We start from the raw sequence: 11,628 nt of genomic DNA on the forward strand, positions 1-11,628 counted from the left end.
TTGGTTGAGGCATGGGCAGCGGTCCAGGTGCGGTGGCTCACATCTGCAATCCCAGCACTTTGGGAGGTAAAGGCAGGTAGATCACATGAGGCCAAGGAGTTCGAGACCAGCCTGGCAAACATGGTGAAAGCCCGTCTCTACTAAAAATACAAAAATTAGCCGGGTTTGGTGGTGCACGTCTGAGTAGCCTGCAATCCCAGCTGCTAGGGAGGCTGAGGCAGGAAATTCACTAGAACACGGGAGATAGAGGCTGCAGTGAGCTGAGATCGCACCACTGCACTCTAGTCTGGGTGACAGCATGAGACTCTGTTTCAAAAAAAAAAAAAAGAAAAAGGTGGGCAGGGTTGACTCCTACTGAGGCCTCTCTCCCTGGCTTACAGATGTGTCTTCACGTGGTCCTCCCTTTGTGCATCTGCGTCTTAATTCCTCTTGTTATTATGACACATGTCAGGATCAGGACCCACCCATATGGTTTTATTTTACCTTAATTACCTCTTCAAGGCCCTGTTTCCAAAAATAGTCTCATTTTGAGGTGCTGAGGGATCGGTCTCCACCATATGAATTTGGGGGCCACAATTCAGTCCCTAAGATCCTGTGAAGCAAATACTTTCTCCTGGCCTTACCCACTGCAATGTCCCTCTCCACGTTTTCATGGGTCTTTGGCTGTGTCAAACTTTTTCATTTTCTATCAGTTTGATGAAGATGCAATAGAGTATCACTGCTGTTTAATTTGTACCCCCTAGTAAATTTTAGTGAGATTGAGACTCTTGAATCTTTTTTTTTTTTTTTTTTTTTTTTGAGACAGGGTCTTGCTCTATGATTCAGGCTGGAGCGCAGTTGTGTAATCATGGCTTCCTGCAGTCTCCACCTTCCAGGCTCAAGCAATCCTCCTGTCTCCATCTTCCAAGTAGCTGGGACCACAGGCATGCAGCACCATGCTCAGTTAATATTTAAAAATGTTTTTGTAGAGACAGGGTCTTGCTATGTTGCCCAGGTTGGTCTTAAACTCCTGAGCTCAAGCAATCCTCCTGTCTCAGCCTCCTAAGTGTGGGGATTCCAAGCAGGATCTCACCACATGCAGACTAGATGGAGAATCTTTTCCTATCTTATTGCTTCTGCTTTGGGAATTCTCTATGCATGTCTTTGCCCATTTTGCAGTTGGAACTGAGGGTTGATCATGCCTATCCTTTTGTGCCGCTTCTTTGTAAATCCTGGTTGCTAATCTGTATTGCTAGACTTTCGTGCTGGTCTATAGCTTGTCTTTTTACTTGTTTATGGTAACCTTCGATGTCTGGAGGTTTTTAAAAATAATTTTAATATAGTCAAATGCTTCAGGCTTCAAGGTTCATCTTGGTTAAGAAATGCCTCCCTTTACGAAGGTTATGGAAATATTGTCTTATATTTACTACTAAATATTTTCAAGTGTCGTTTCCCACATTTTGGCCTCAGTCCACCTGGAATGCGTTTGTGTGTGGCATACCAAAACCTAATTTCAGTTTCCCAAGTGCCGTGCCAGGTGCTCCCCCCACCCCATTTCTGGCTCTGCTCTCCCCAGTGTCCTGAGGCTTGGCTCCCCCACCCTGCAGACCCCAGTGTTTCCCTCTGAAGGGCGGGGCACTCATCACCAGGAAGCCTCTTGCCTGCCCCGAGGGTGAGTCCAGCTGGCACCTGCAGTGGGGGCTGTGTTCTGAAAGGGGCTGTAAGTCCTCACTGCCTGAGGACTATGCGAGAGTCCCCAGGCTGCCGGGACAAAATTCCACAAACTCGCTGCCTTCAGGTAACAGAAACGTATTCTCTCACTGGTCAGGAGGCCGCAAATCCAAATCAGGCTGTCAGCAGGTGTTGGGGACGTAAACTAGTATACCCATGGAAAACAGAGTTATACAAAACTCGTATAACTATGGAAACCAGTGCAGAGATTCCTTAAAGAACTAAAAATAGATCTACCATTTGATCCAGCAATCCCACTCCTGGATATCCACACAGAGGAAAATAAGTCATTATACGAAAAAGATACTTGCACACGCATGTTTATAGCAGCACAATTTGCAATTGCAAAAATGTGGAATCAACCCAAAAACCCATCAATCAACAAGTGGATAAAGAAAGTAATTACATTTATGACATTATACATATATAATGAAATACTTCTCAACCATAAAAAGGAACGAATTAATGGCATTCATAGCAACCTGGATGGGACTGGAGATCATTATTCTTTTTTTAAAAATATATATTTTATCACGTTTTAGGTTTGGGGGTACATGTGAAGAACATGCAAGATTGTTGCATAGGTACATACATGGCAACATGGTTTGCTGCCTTCCTCCCCATTACCTATATCTGGCATTTCTCCCCATGCTATCCTTCCCCAACTCCCCACCCCCCACTGTCCCTCCCCTATTTCCCCACCACAGACTCCAGTGTGTGATGCTCCCCTCCCTGTGTCCATGTGTTCTCATTGTTCAATACCCGCCTATGAGTGAGAACATGTGGTGTTTGATTTTCTGTTCTTGTGTCGGTTTGCTGAGAATGATGGTTTCCAGATTCATCCATGTCCCTACAAAGGACATGAACTCATCATTTTTTATGGCTGCATAGTATTCCATGGTGTATATGTGCCACATTTTCCCTGTCCAGTCTATCATCAATGGGCATTTGGGTTGGTTCCAAGTCTTTGCTATTGTAAACAGTGCTGCAATGAACATTCATGTGCATGTGTCCTTATAATAGAACAAATTATAATGGAGATCATTATTCTAAGTGAAGTAACTCAAGAATGGAAAACCAAATATCGTATGTTCTCACTCATAAGTGGGAGTTAAGCTATGAAGATGCAAAGGCATAAAAATGATACAATGGAGTTTGGGGACTTGGGGGAAAGGGTGGGGGGGCGTGAGAGAGAAAAGACTACAAACTGAGTTTAGTGTATACTGCTCGAGCAATGGGTACACCGAAATCTCACAAATCACCACTGAAGAACTTATGTAACCAAATACACCTGTCCCCCCAAAACCTATGGAAATGAAAAAATAAAAATAAATATTAGTAAAACATGTTTAGATAGAAAAAATACACATAAAGTCACTATAGCACAGCTTTAAATTGAAAAAACCCTGATGCGATTATTACACATTTTATGCCTATATCAAAATATCTCATATAAGCCATAAATATATATGCCTACTATGTATCTGCAAACATGAAAACTAAAACATTTTTTAAAAAGAAAAGACAAAGTTATCAGCAGGGTTGGCTTCTTCTGCAGGCACTGAAGGAGAATCCATTCAACACCTCTCTCCCAGCTCCCAGGGGCCCTGGATTCCTTGGCTTGTGGACGCATCCCTCCTGACTCTGCCTCTTTGCCTTCTTCTCTGCGTCTCAGTCTTGTTTCCTCTGCTCTTCTAAGAACTTGCTGTCAGATTTAGAGTTCATCTGAAGATGGTCTTATCTCGAGGTCCGTCACTTAATTCCATTTGCCCAGGTCCTTTTTCCAAATAAGGTCACATTCACAGATTCCGAGTGGGCATATCTTTTGAGGGGAAAACCAACATTCAACCCACCTTAGGAACCGTCTGTGAAATGGGAAGGAAAGTTCCTAGTGACGACGGTGGGAGAGCACTCCTTCAACAACCATGTTCCCTTGACACTGAACACTTCCTTCCTGCTCCTTTATTAGATAAATCTTGCCCAATCTGCCATTTTCTTCAATTTCCTCCTGCTTCCCCAAGTGCAGTGATGAGTTATCCCACTCTTAGAAGTGAATCTTAAGAAAATGATTCATCAATATAGGGGAAAAAATTACCTCCCTTTGTTGTTGTATTGTTACTTATATTAAACAGTTGGTAACAACCCCCAGGAGAGAAGGTAATTACTTAATTACTTCAATAATGTTTATTAATGCAACATTAGTGAGAGAACGTGAAACAGGAAAGGAGAGAGCTGAGAGCAGGAGACAGAAGTTGCCGAGCACGGTAGCTCAGCCTGTAATCTCAACACTTTGGGAGGCCAGGGTGGGGAGATTCCTTGAACCCAGGAGTTCATGACTAGCCTGGGCAACATAGGGAGACCCTGTAACTACAAAAAATTTTTACAAATTATCTGGGCATCGTGGCACATACCTATAATCCCAGCTACTTGGGAGGCTGAGGTAGGAGGATCGCTTGAGCCTGGGAGGTTGAGTCTGCAGTGAGCCATGATTGCACCACTGCACTCCAGCCCAGGTGACAAAGTGAGACCCTGTCTCAAAAAAAAAAAAAAAAGAGAGAGAGAGACAGAAGTTGCCATCCTCCCTTGAAGGGGAACATTGAACGCATGATGGCCCAAACTATTGAGTAATGTCAATCAGGAAGTGGGCAGGAAGGGGAATCCCAAGTGTTACCCAGAAGTGTCAGCTAGTCCTTGGAGTCATGAAGGATGAGTTGAGTCCCTGAAGCAGGACTCACTACCAGGGACAGACAGGAAGGAGATTCCTAGAGGAGGGGCAGCTTCTACAAAGACTGTAGGAACCACTGAACCTCCTGAGACTCATGTGTAGTCATCAAAATGACAAAAACATGGCAACAGCAAGGCTATGGTTAGGTGAAAAATACAGAATAAAAATGAATTCAGGCTGGGTACCTGGCTCATGCCTGTAATCCCAGCATTATGGGAGGCTGAAGTGGGAGGATAACTTGAGCCCAGGAGTTTGAGACCAGCTTAGACAACAACCTCACTTCTACAAAAAAAAATAAAACTGGCCAGGCATGGTGGTACACACCTGTAGTCCCAGCCACTTGAGAGTCTGAAATGGGAGGATCACTTGAGCCTCGAGGTCGAGGTGGTAATGAGCCATAAATGTGCCATTGTACTTCATCCTGGGGGACAGAGTGAGACCCTGTCTCAAAAAGAAAAAAAATAATAATAATTCGAAGAAGTGTCGCCAAGCCCAGTGGCTCACGCCTACAATCCTAGCACCTTGGGAGGCTGAGGCGGGCAGATCACAAGGTCAGGAGTTTGAGACCAGCCTGGCCAACATGGTGAAACCCCATCTCTACTAAAGATACAGAAAATTAGCTAAGCATGGTGGTGCACACCTTTAATTCCAGCTACTTGGGAGGCTGAGGCAGGAGAATTGCTTGAACCTGGGAAGCGTAGGTGACAGTGAGCTGAGATCATGTCATTGCACTCCAGCGTGGGTGAGAAAGTGAGACTCTGTCTCAAAAAAAAAAAAAAAGTGCCTAGAAAAATAGAAGTGCCATATGATCCAGCAATCCCCTTCTGGGTATATAACAACAAGAATAGCAAACAGAGACTCCAAGACATATTTGTACACCCATGTTCACGGCACCAGCATTTGCAAGAAGCTGAAAGGTGGAAACAACCCAACTGTCCATTGACGGGTGAATGTCTAAACAAATTCTGGTCTATCCATACAGTGGGATATTCTTCAGCCATAAAAAGGAAATTCAGACACATGCTACATCATAAGTGAACCTTGAGACATTGTGCTAAGAGAAATATGCCAGTCACAAAAAGCCACGTATTATATGACTCCACTGATATAAGGTATGCAGTGTAATCAAATTCATGGAGGCTGGGTACAGTGGCTCACTCCCATAATCCCAGCACTTTGGGAGGCAGAAGTGGGCAGATCACTTGAGGTCAGGAGTTCAAGACCAGCCTGGCCAACATGGTAAAACCCTGTCTCTACTAAAAATACAAAAATTAGCCAGGCGTGGTATAATCCTAGGGCACCTGTAATCCCGGCTACACAGAAGGTTGAAGCAGGAGAATTGCTTAAAAGTGGGAGACGGAGGTTGCACTTGACGGAGGTTGCACTCGGAGTGAGCCGAGATGTTGCCACTGCACTGCAGACTGGGTGACAGAGCGAGTCTCTGTGTTATGTAAAAAAATAAATAAATAAATTCATGGAGACAGAAAGTAGAATGGTGGCCGCCAGAGCTAGAGGATGGGTGAATGGCGAGTTATTGTTTCATGAGCATGGAATTTGAATTTTCCAAGATGAGAACGGTTCTGGAGAGGGATGGTACTGACAGTTGCATGACAGTGTGAATGTCCCTAATGCCACTGAACTGTACACCTAAAATGCTCAAGATGATAAATTTTGTTATGTGTATTTTACCAGAATTCTTTTCTTTGTTTTTAGTTTTTTGTTGTTGCTTTTTGAGACAAGGAGTCTCACTCTGTTGCCCAGGCTGGAGTACAATTGTGCGATCTCAGCTCACTGAAACCTCCTCCTCTGGGGTTCAAGTGATTCTATTGCCTCAGCCTTCCGTGTAGCTGGAATTATAGGCGTCTGCCACCATGCCTGGCTAATTTTTGCATTTTTAGTAGAGATGGGGTTTTGCCATGTTCGCCAGGTTGGTCTCAAACTCCTGACCTCAGGTGATCTGCCCACCTCGGCCTCTCAGAGTGCTAGGATTACAGACGTGAGCCACCGCACAGGGCCCACAATTCTTTAGAAAGGATGCCTAGTATGCTAGCTGATTGGAGGAAGGATGTTCAAATCCCAGCCATAACTCTTTTTCCATTCCTTTATTCATTCAAAGAATCTTTATTCGTCCTGTTCAGGCTCCAAGACAAGAGGCCCAAAAAAGCAGATAAGATGGCCGCCTTCCTGAAGGTTACAGTCAAGAAGGGAAGCAGGTGTTTAATAAAGTCAAGTCCCATCACCAACCCTTGACTCTACATCAGTTATTAGCTCTGTGACCTTGGGCAAGGCAGCTCTCCTTTCTGAGTTTGCTTCCTTGGCTGTAAAAGTAGGGGCCGTGAAGCTCACCCGCCAGAGTGGCTGGGGGACTAACGAGGCTCCTGTAAGTCACGCAGTGAGAGTGCTTAGCTCAGAGCAGTCGCCCCCTGTGCGTTGCTTCCTTTCCGTAGCTCTACATCAGAAATTTACACTCCAGGACACGCTAATGTAATTGGTGGTGCACAAGGATAGACTCAGGGAGTGTGCATATTTTCTAGTCATTCAAAGTCCTTTTATATGCATAGATCTAGAAGGATGTCCATCAAGATGTTAGGAGATGATGGGATTACAGGCAAAAAAAAAATATATATATATATATATTTTTTTTTTTTTTTTGAGACAAAGTCATCCTGTTTGAGTACAGCACTACGACAATTTTTTTTTTTTGAGACAAAGTCTTGCCCTGTTGCGCAGGCCGGAGTGCAATGGCAAGATCTCAGGTCACTGCAACCTCCACCTCAAACCATTCTCCTGTCTCAGCCTCCCAAGTAGCTGCGATTACGGACGCCTGCTACCAAGCCCACCCAATTTTTGTATTTTCAGTAGAGGAGGGGGTTCCACCATGTTGTCGAGGATGGTCTTCAACTCCTAACCTCGTGATTCACCCTCCTCATATTCCCAAAGTGCTGGGATTACAGGCGTGAGCCACGGTGCCTGGACGGAATTTTTTTTCTTTTAATCTACATTCAGGGATGTGCTGGCTGGGGGAACTATGGGCAAATTACCTGACATCTCTGGACCTCAGTTCCATATCCTTGGCTGCAAAATAATAGCACCTATCTAAGAGTTGGTTTCTTTTTTCTTTTTTCGAGACAGGGTTTCATCCTGTCCCTGGAGCATAGTGGCGTGATCACAGCTTGATCACAACTCACTGTAGCCTCTCCCTTCTAAGCTCAAGTGATCGCCCCATCTCAGCACTGTCCCCCGGAAGTAGCTGGGACTACAGGCACATGCCACCATGCCCTGCTAATTTTTATATTTTTTGTAGAGACGGGGTTTCGCCATGTTGCCCAGGTTTTAATTTTTTATTATCAGAGTTTTCAGCTGTTGACAAAATAAGAAGGAAGAGTTAATGAACCTTCCTTATCCATCACCCATCTTCAACAATTATCAATTAATTGCCAATCTTGTTTCATCTCTCTCTCTCTAGTTGCATCTCTGCTGGTTATTTTCAAGCAAATCTCAAACCTAAAGACTCTGTTAAAAATTTTAAAACGTCCATGCTATCATTAACACACCTACAATTTTTCTAACAATTCCCTAATAATATCTAATATCTAATCACTGTTAATTCATCATCCTTTATTGCATAAATGTCCTTTTACACGTGATTTATTTCAATCAAGTTCCACAAAGCCCTCATGTGATGTTTGGCTGATAGATTCTCCTCTGAACCCCAGCATTTTATTAGTTCAATTTTCAACCTACGGCAAAGGGGAAAGAATTCTACAGCGAGCACCTGAATAAGCCCGTAGTCAAAGCTGTTAACACATTACTGCAGCCGTGCTGTTCTGTCCATCCATCCACCTGTCTCTCTATAGTCCATAATCTTTTTAAGTCTTTTGTCATCCAAAATGCTATCCTTCTCTCACATTTTTTCCTTGCCATTTATTTGTTGAAGAAACTGTGTCATTGCCCTGCAGAATTTCTCTTATTTTGAGGATCAAGTAAGCTAATATGTACATGGTACTTAGACTATAGTAGGTACCTAACTAATACTCATTAACTCATTATTATTGGTGTTTTCATTTATCTGTATCTTATTTTTCCAAGTAAATATATATATATATTTTAATATATATATATATATATAAATATAAATATATATATATATATTTTTAGTGCAGTGGTGCCATCTTGGCTCACTGCAACCTCCACCTCCCTGGTTCCAGCAATTCTCCCACCTCAGCCTCCCTAGTAGCTGGTATTATAGGCACCCACCACCACACCTGCATAATTTTTGTATTTTTAGTAGAGACAGGGTTTCTCCATATTTGCCAGGCTGGTCTTGAGCTCCTGACCTCAGGTAATCCACCCGCCTCAGCTCCCCAAAGTGCTGGGACTGCAGGCATGAGCGGCTGACCAAAAATATATTATTTTTGAGGAAAAAAAAAAAAAAAGCCTAGCCTGGTGGCTTATGCCTGTAATGCCAGGACTTTGGGAGGCCGAGACGGGTAGGTCTCCTGATGTCAGGAGTTTGAGACCAGCCTGGGCAACATGGTGAAACCCTGTCTCTACTAAAAATACAAAAATTAGCTGGGTGTGGTGGCATGCGCCGGTAGTCCCAGCTATTCGGGAGGCTGAGGTGGGAGAATCGCTTGAAACCGGGAAGCGGAGGTTGCAGTGAGCCTAGACTGCACCATTGCACTCCAGCCTGGATGACAGAGGAAGACCACATCTCAAAAAAAACACCACAAAACACAACAACAGCAGCAAAACGTTAAGAGTTCCTGGACTTGTCATAGCTACATTGGTTTGTGACCACCAGGGTGTCTGTCTGCACTCTTTGCTGTGCTCGCCCCAGGCAATTGGCCCATAGGAAGGTTTGCCAGCTTCAGGCAGCTGAAGGTGGCAGAGCAAGGGGGAAGGGGGTTCGAATGTGAGCCAGAGGGGCTCTGGGGAAGTGGCTGGGGTGGAGCCAGGGCAAGTGACAAGGCTCAGAGCCTTCTCTAGGACTGAGGATGGTGACACCAGGAGGGAGGCCCAAAGGAAGCGCCCAGAAAGGTGTGGAAAGCTGCAGAACTCCCACGAGCTGGTGGAGGCAATAGCACACATCATTAGGGAGCAAGACAGAGCACGCATTGGGGTTTTGAGGGGCTGGGGCAGATGGACGAGGAGGAAAACGAGCCTCCCCAGGGACTTGTCACCAGGAACTGGGATGGTAAGCAGGCAGGTGAGAAATACACAGGCCTTTGGTAGGCTCCATCAGAGGCCAGAGAAAAAAAGGAGGAGATCGGTGAGGGGAGGCCTGAGCTGGGGACCAGGAATGCCGAGCCTGGTTTTGCCATCTGTCACCTGTGTGGTCTTGGGTGAGTCGTCCTCTGCCCTTCTCTAAGCCTAAGTTTTCGCTATCTGCAAAATAGGCAGGGTGGGCCAGAAGACCCTTTATAGATTTTTAAATTCTTTTTTTAGCCCTAGAAAGACAAATGTTGCAGCTTAGTGATCTCTTTCTGGGGATGAGTAACAGCGACATGGCTGCTGGGATCGGGATGTATTGATGGCCCCGTTAGCACTTCTTTCAAGGAGGCAAATACCAAGTATAGACTCAAAGCTGCAAGTTGCCTCCGTGCTCAGGCTGGGCATGGTGACTCATGCCTATAATTCCAGCACTTTAGGAGGCTGGGGCAGGAAGATCTCTCTTTTTTTACTCATTTTGACATGGAGTCTAACTCTGTTGCCCAGGCTGGGGTGCAGTGGCGCCATCTCAACTCACTGCAACCTCCGCCTCCTGGGTTCAAGCAATTCTCCTGCCTCAGCCTCAGCCTCCTGAGTAGCTGGGATTACAGTTGCCTATAACCATGCCTGGCTAGTTTTTTTTTTTTGTATTTTTAGTAGAGACAGGGTTTCACCATGTTGGGCAGGCTGGTCTTGAACTCCTGACCTTAAGTGATCCGCCCATCTTAGCCTCCCAAATCGCTGGGATTGCAGATGTGAGCCACCGCGCCTGGCAAGGAGGATCTCTTGAACCTAGGAGTTCAAGACCAGCCTCAGCAACACAATGAAGCCTACCCCTACTAAAAAACACACAAAAAATATTAGACAAACAAAAAACAATTTTTTTGTTTGCTTTGAGACAGAGCTCCACTCTTGTTGCCCAGACTGGAGTGCAATGGCACAATCTCAGCTCACTGCAGATTCCACCTCCCGGGTACAAGCAATTCTCCTGCCTCAGCCTCTCCAGTAGCTAGGATTACAGGCACCTGCCATAGTGGGCTAATTTTTTGTATTTTTGGTAGAGACAGGGTTTCATCATGTTGGTTAGGCTGGTCTCAAACTCCTGACCTCAGGTGATCTGCCTGCCTAGGCTTCCTAAAGTCCTGGGATTACAGGTATGAGCCATCTCGCTGGGCCACAAAAGATGTTTTGTTTGTTAAACAAACAAAATTGTTAGCCCAGCCTAGTGCTGAAAGCCTATAGTCTTAACTACTTGGGAGGCCATGGTAGGAGGGCTGCCTGAGTTGGGAGGTTGAGGCTGTAGTGAGCTATGATTGCGCCACTGCACTCCAGTCAGGGCAACTGTCAAAAAAACAAAAAAACAAAAAACAAAAACAAACAAACAAAAAAAAACCCCAAACACCTGCAAGTCACCAAATCATGGTATGAAATTAACACAGAATCTAATGTACCCAGGCCTGGATCCTAGTCCCCTGTGGCCTTCAGGGTTGGGTCCGTGATTGATTGGTGATGTCTACCATGGTTGAAGAAATGAGTCAGCTTTCCCATTTTCATACAGGCCCTGGACTTCTCAGCTCTGCAGCTAACCCTCAAGGGAGATTTACCTAGTTAACCGCTGAGTAAAATCTGCTTAAGATTTTTAGCCAAGCAAAATAGAAAAAAAAATGAATAGAGAAATAAACCACTTGCCTGAATCCCTGGCCTAGGACCCAGCCATATGTCAACCCCTGCTATTGTGAAACCACTGGGGCAGAGGGGACATTGGCCGGCTTAGATTCACAGGTCATTGTCATCTACACTGAATGAAACTCATTAGTCCATTGTGAGCTGTTCAGGTTTAATGCCTCTAAAATTGCCTGATGAAACTGGAGCGTGGTTGAGAAACAGACAAAGGTCCGTCTGGCTGAACAAAGCCGTCCTAAGTGCTCAACTCAGAGTTGAGCCAGGTCCCGCCCATGGCACCCAGCGTGGAGCCTCGGAAA

Source organism: Cebus imitator, unplaced genomic scaffold (assembly GCF_001604975.1).
Source record: "Cebus imitator isolate Cc_AM_T3 unplaced genomic scaffold, Cebus_imitator-1.0 Scaffold137, whole genome shotgun sequence".
Taxonomy (NCBI): domain Eukaryota; kingdom Metazoa; phylum Chordata; class Mammalia; order Primates; family Cebidae; genus Cebus; species Cebus imitator.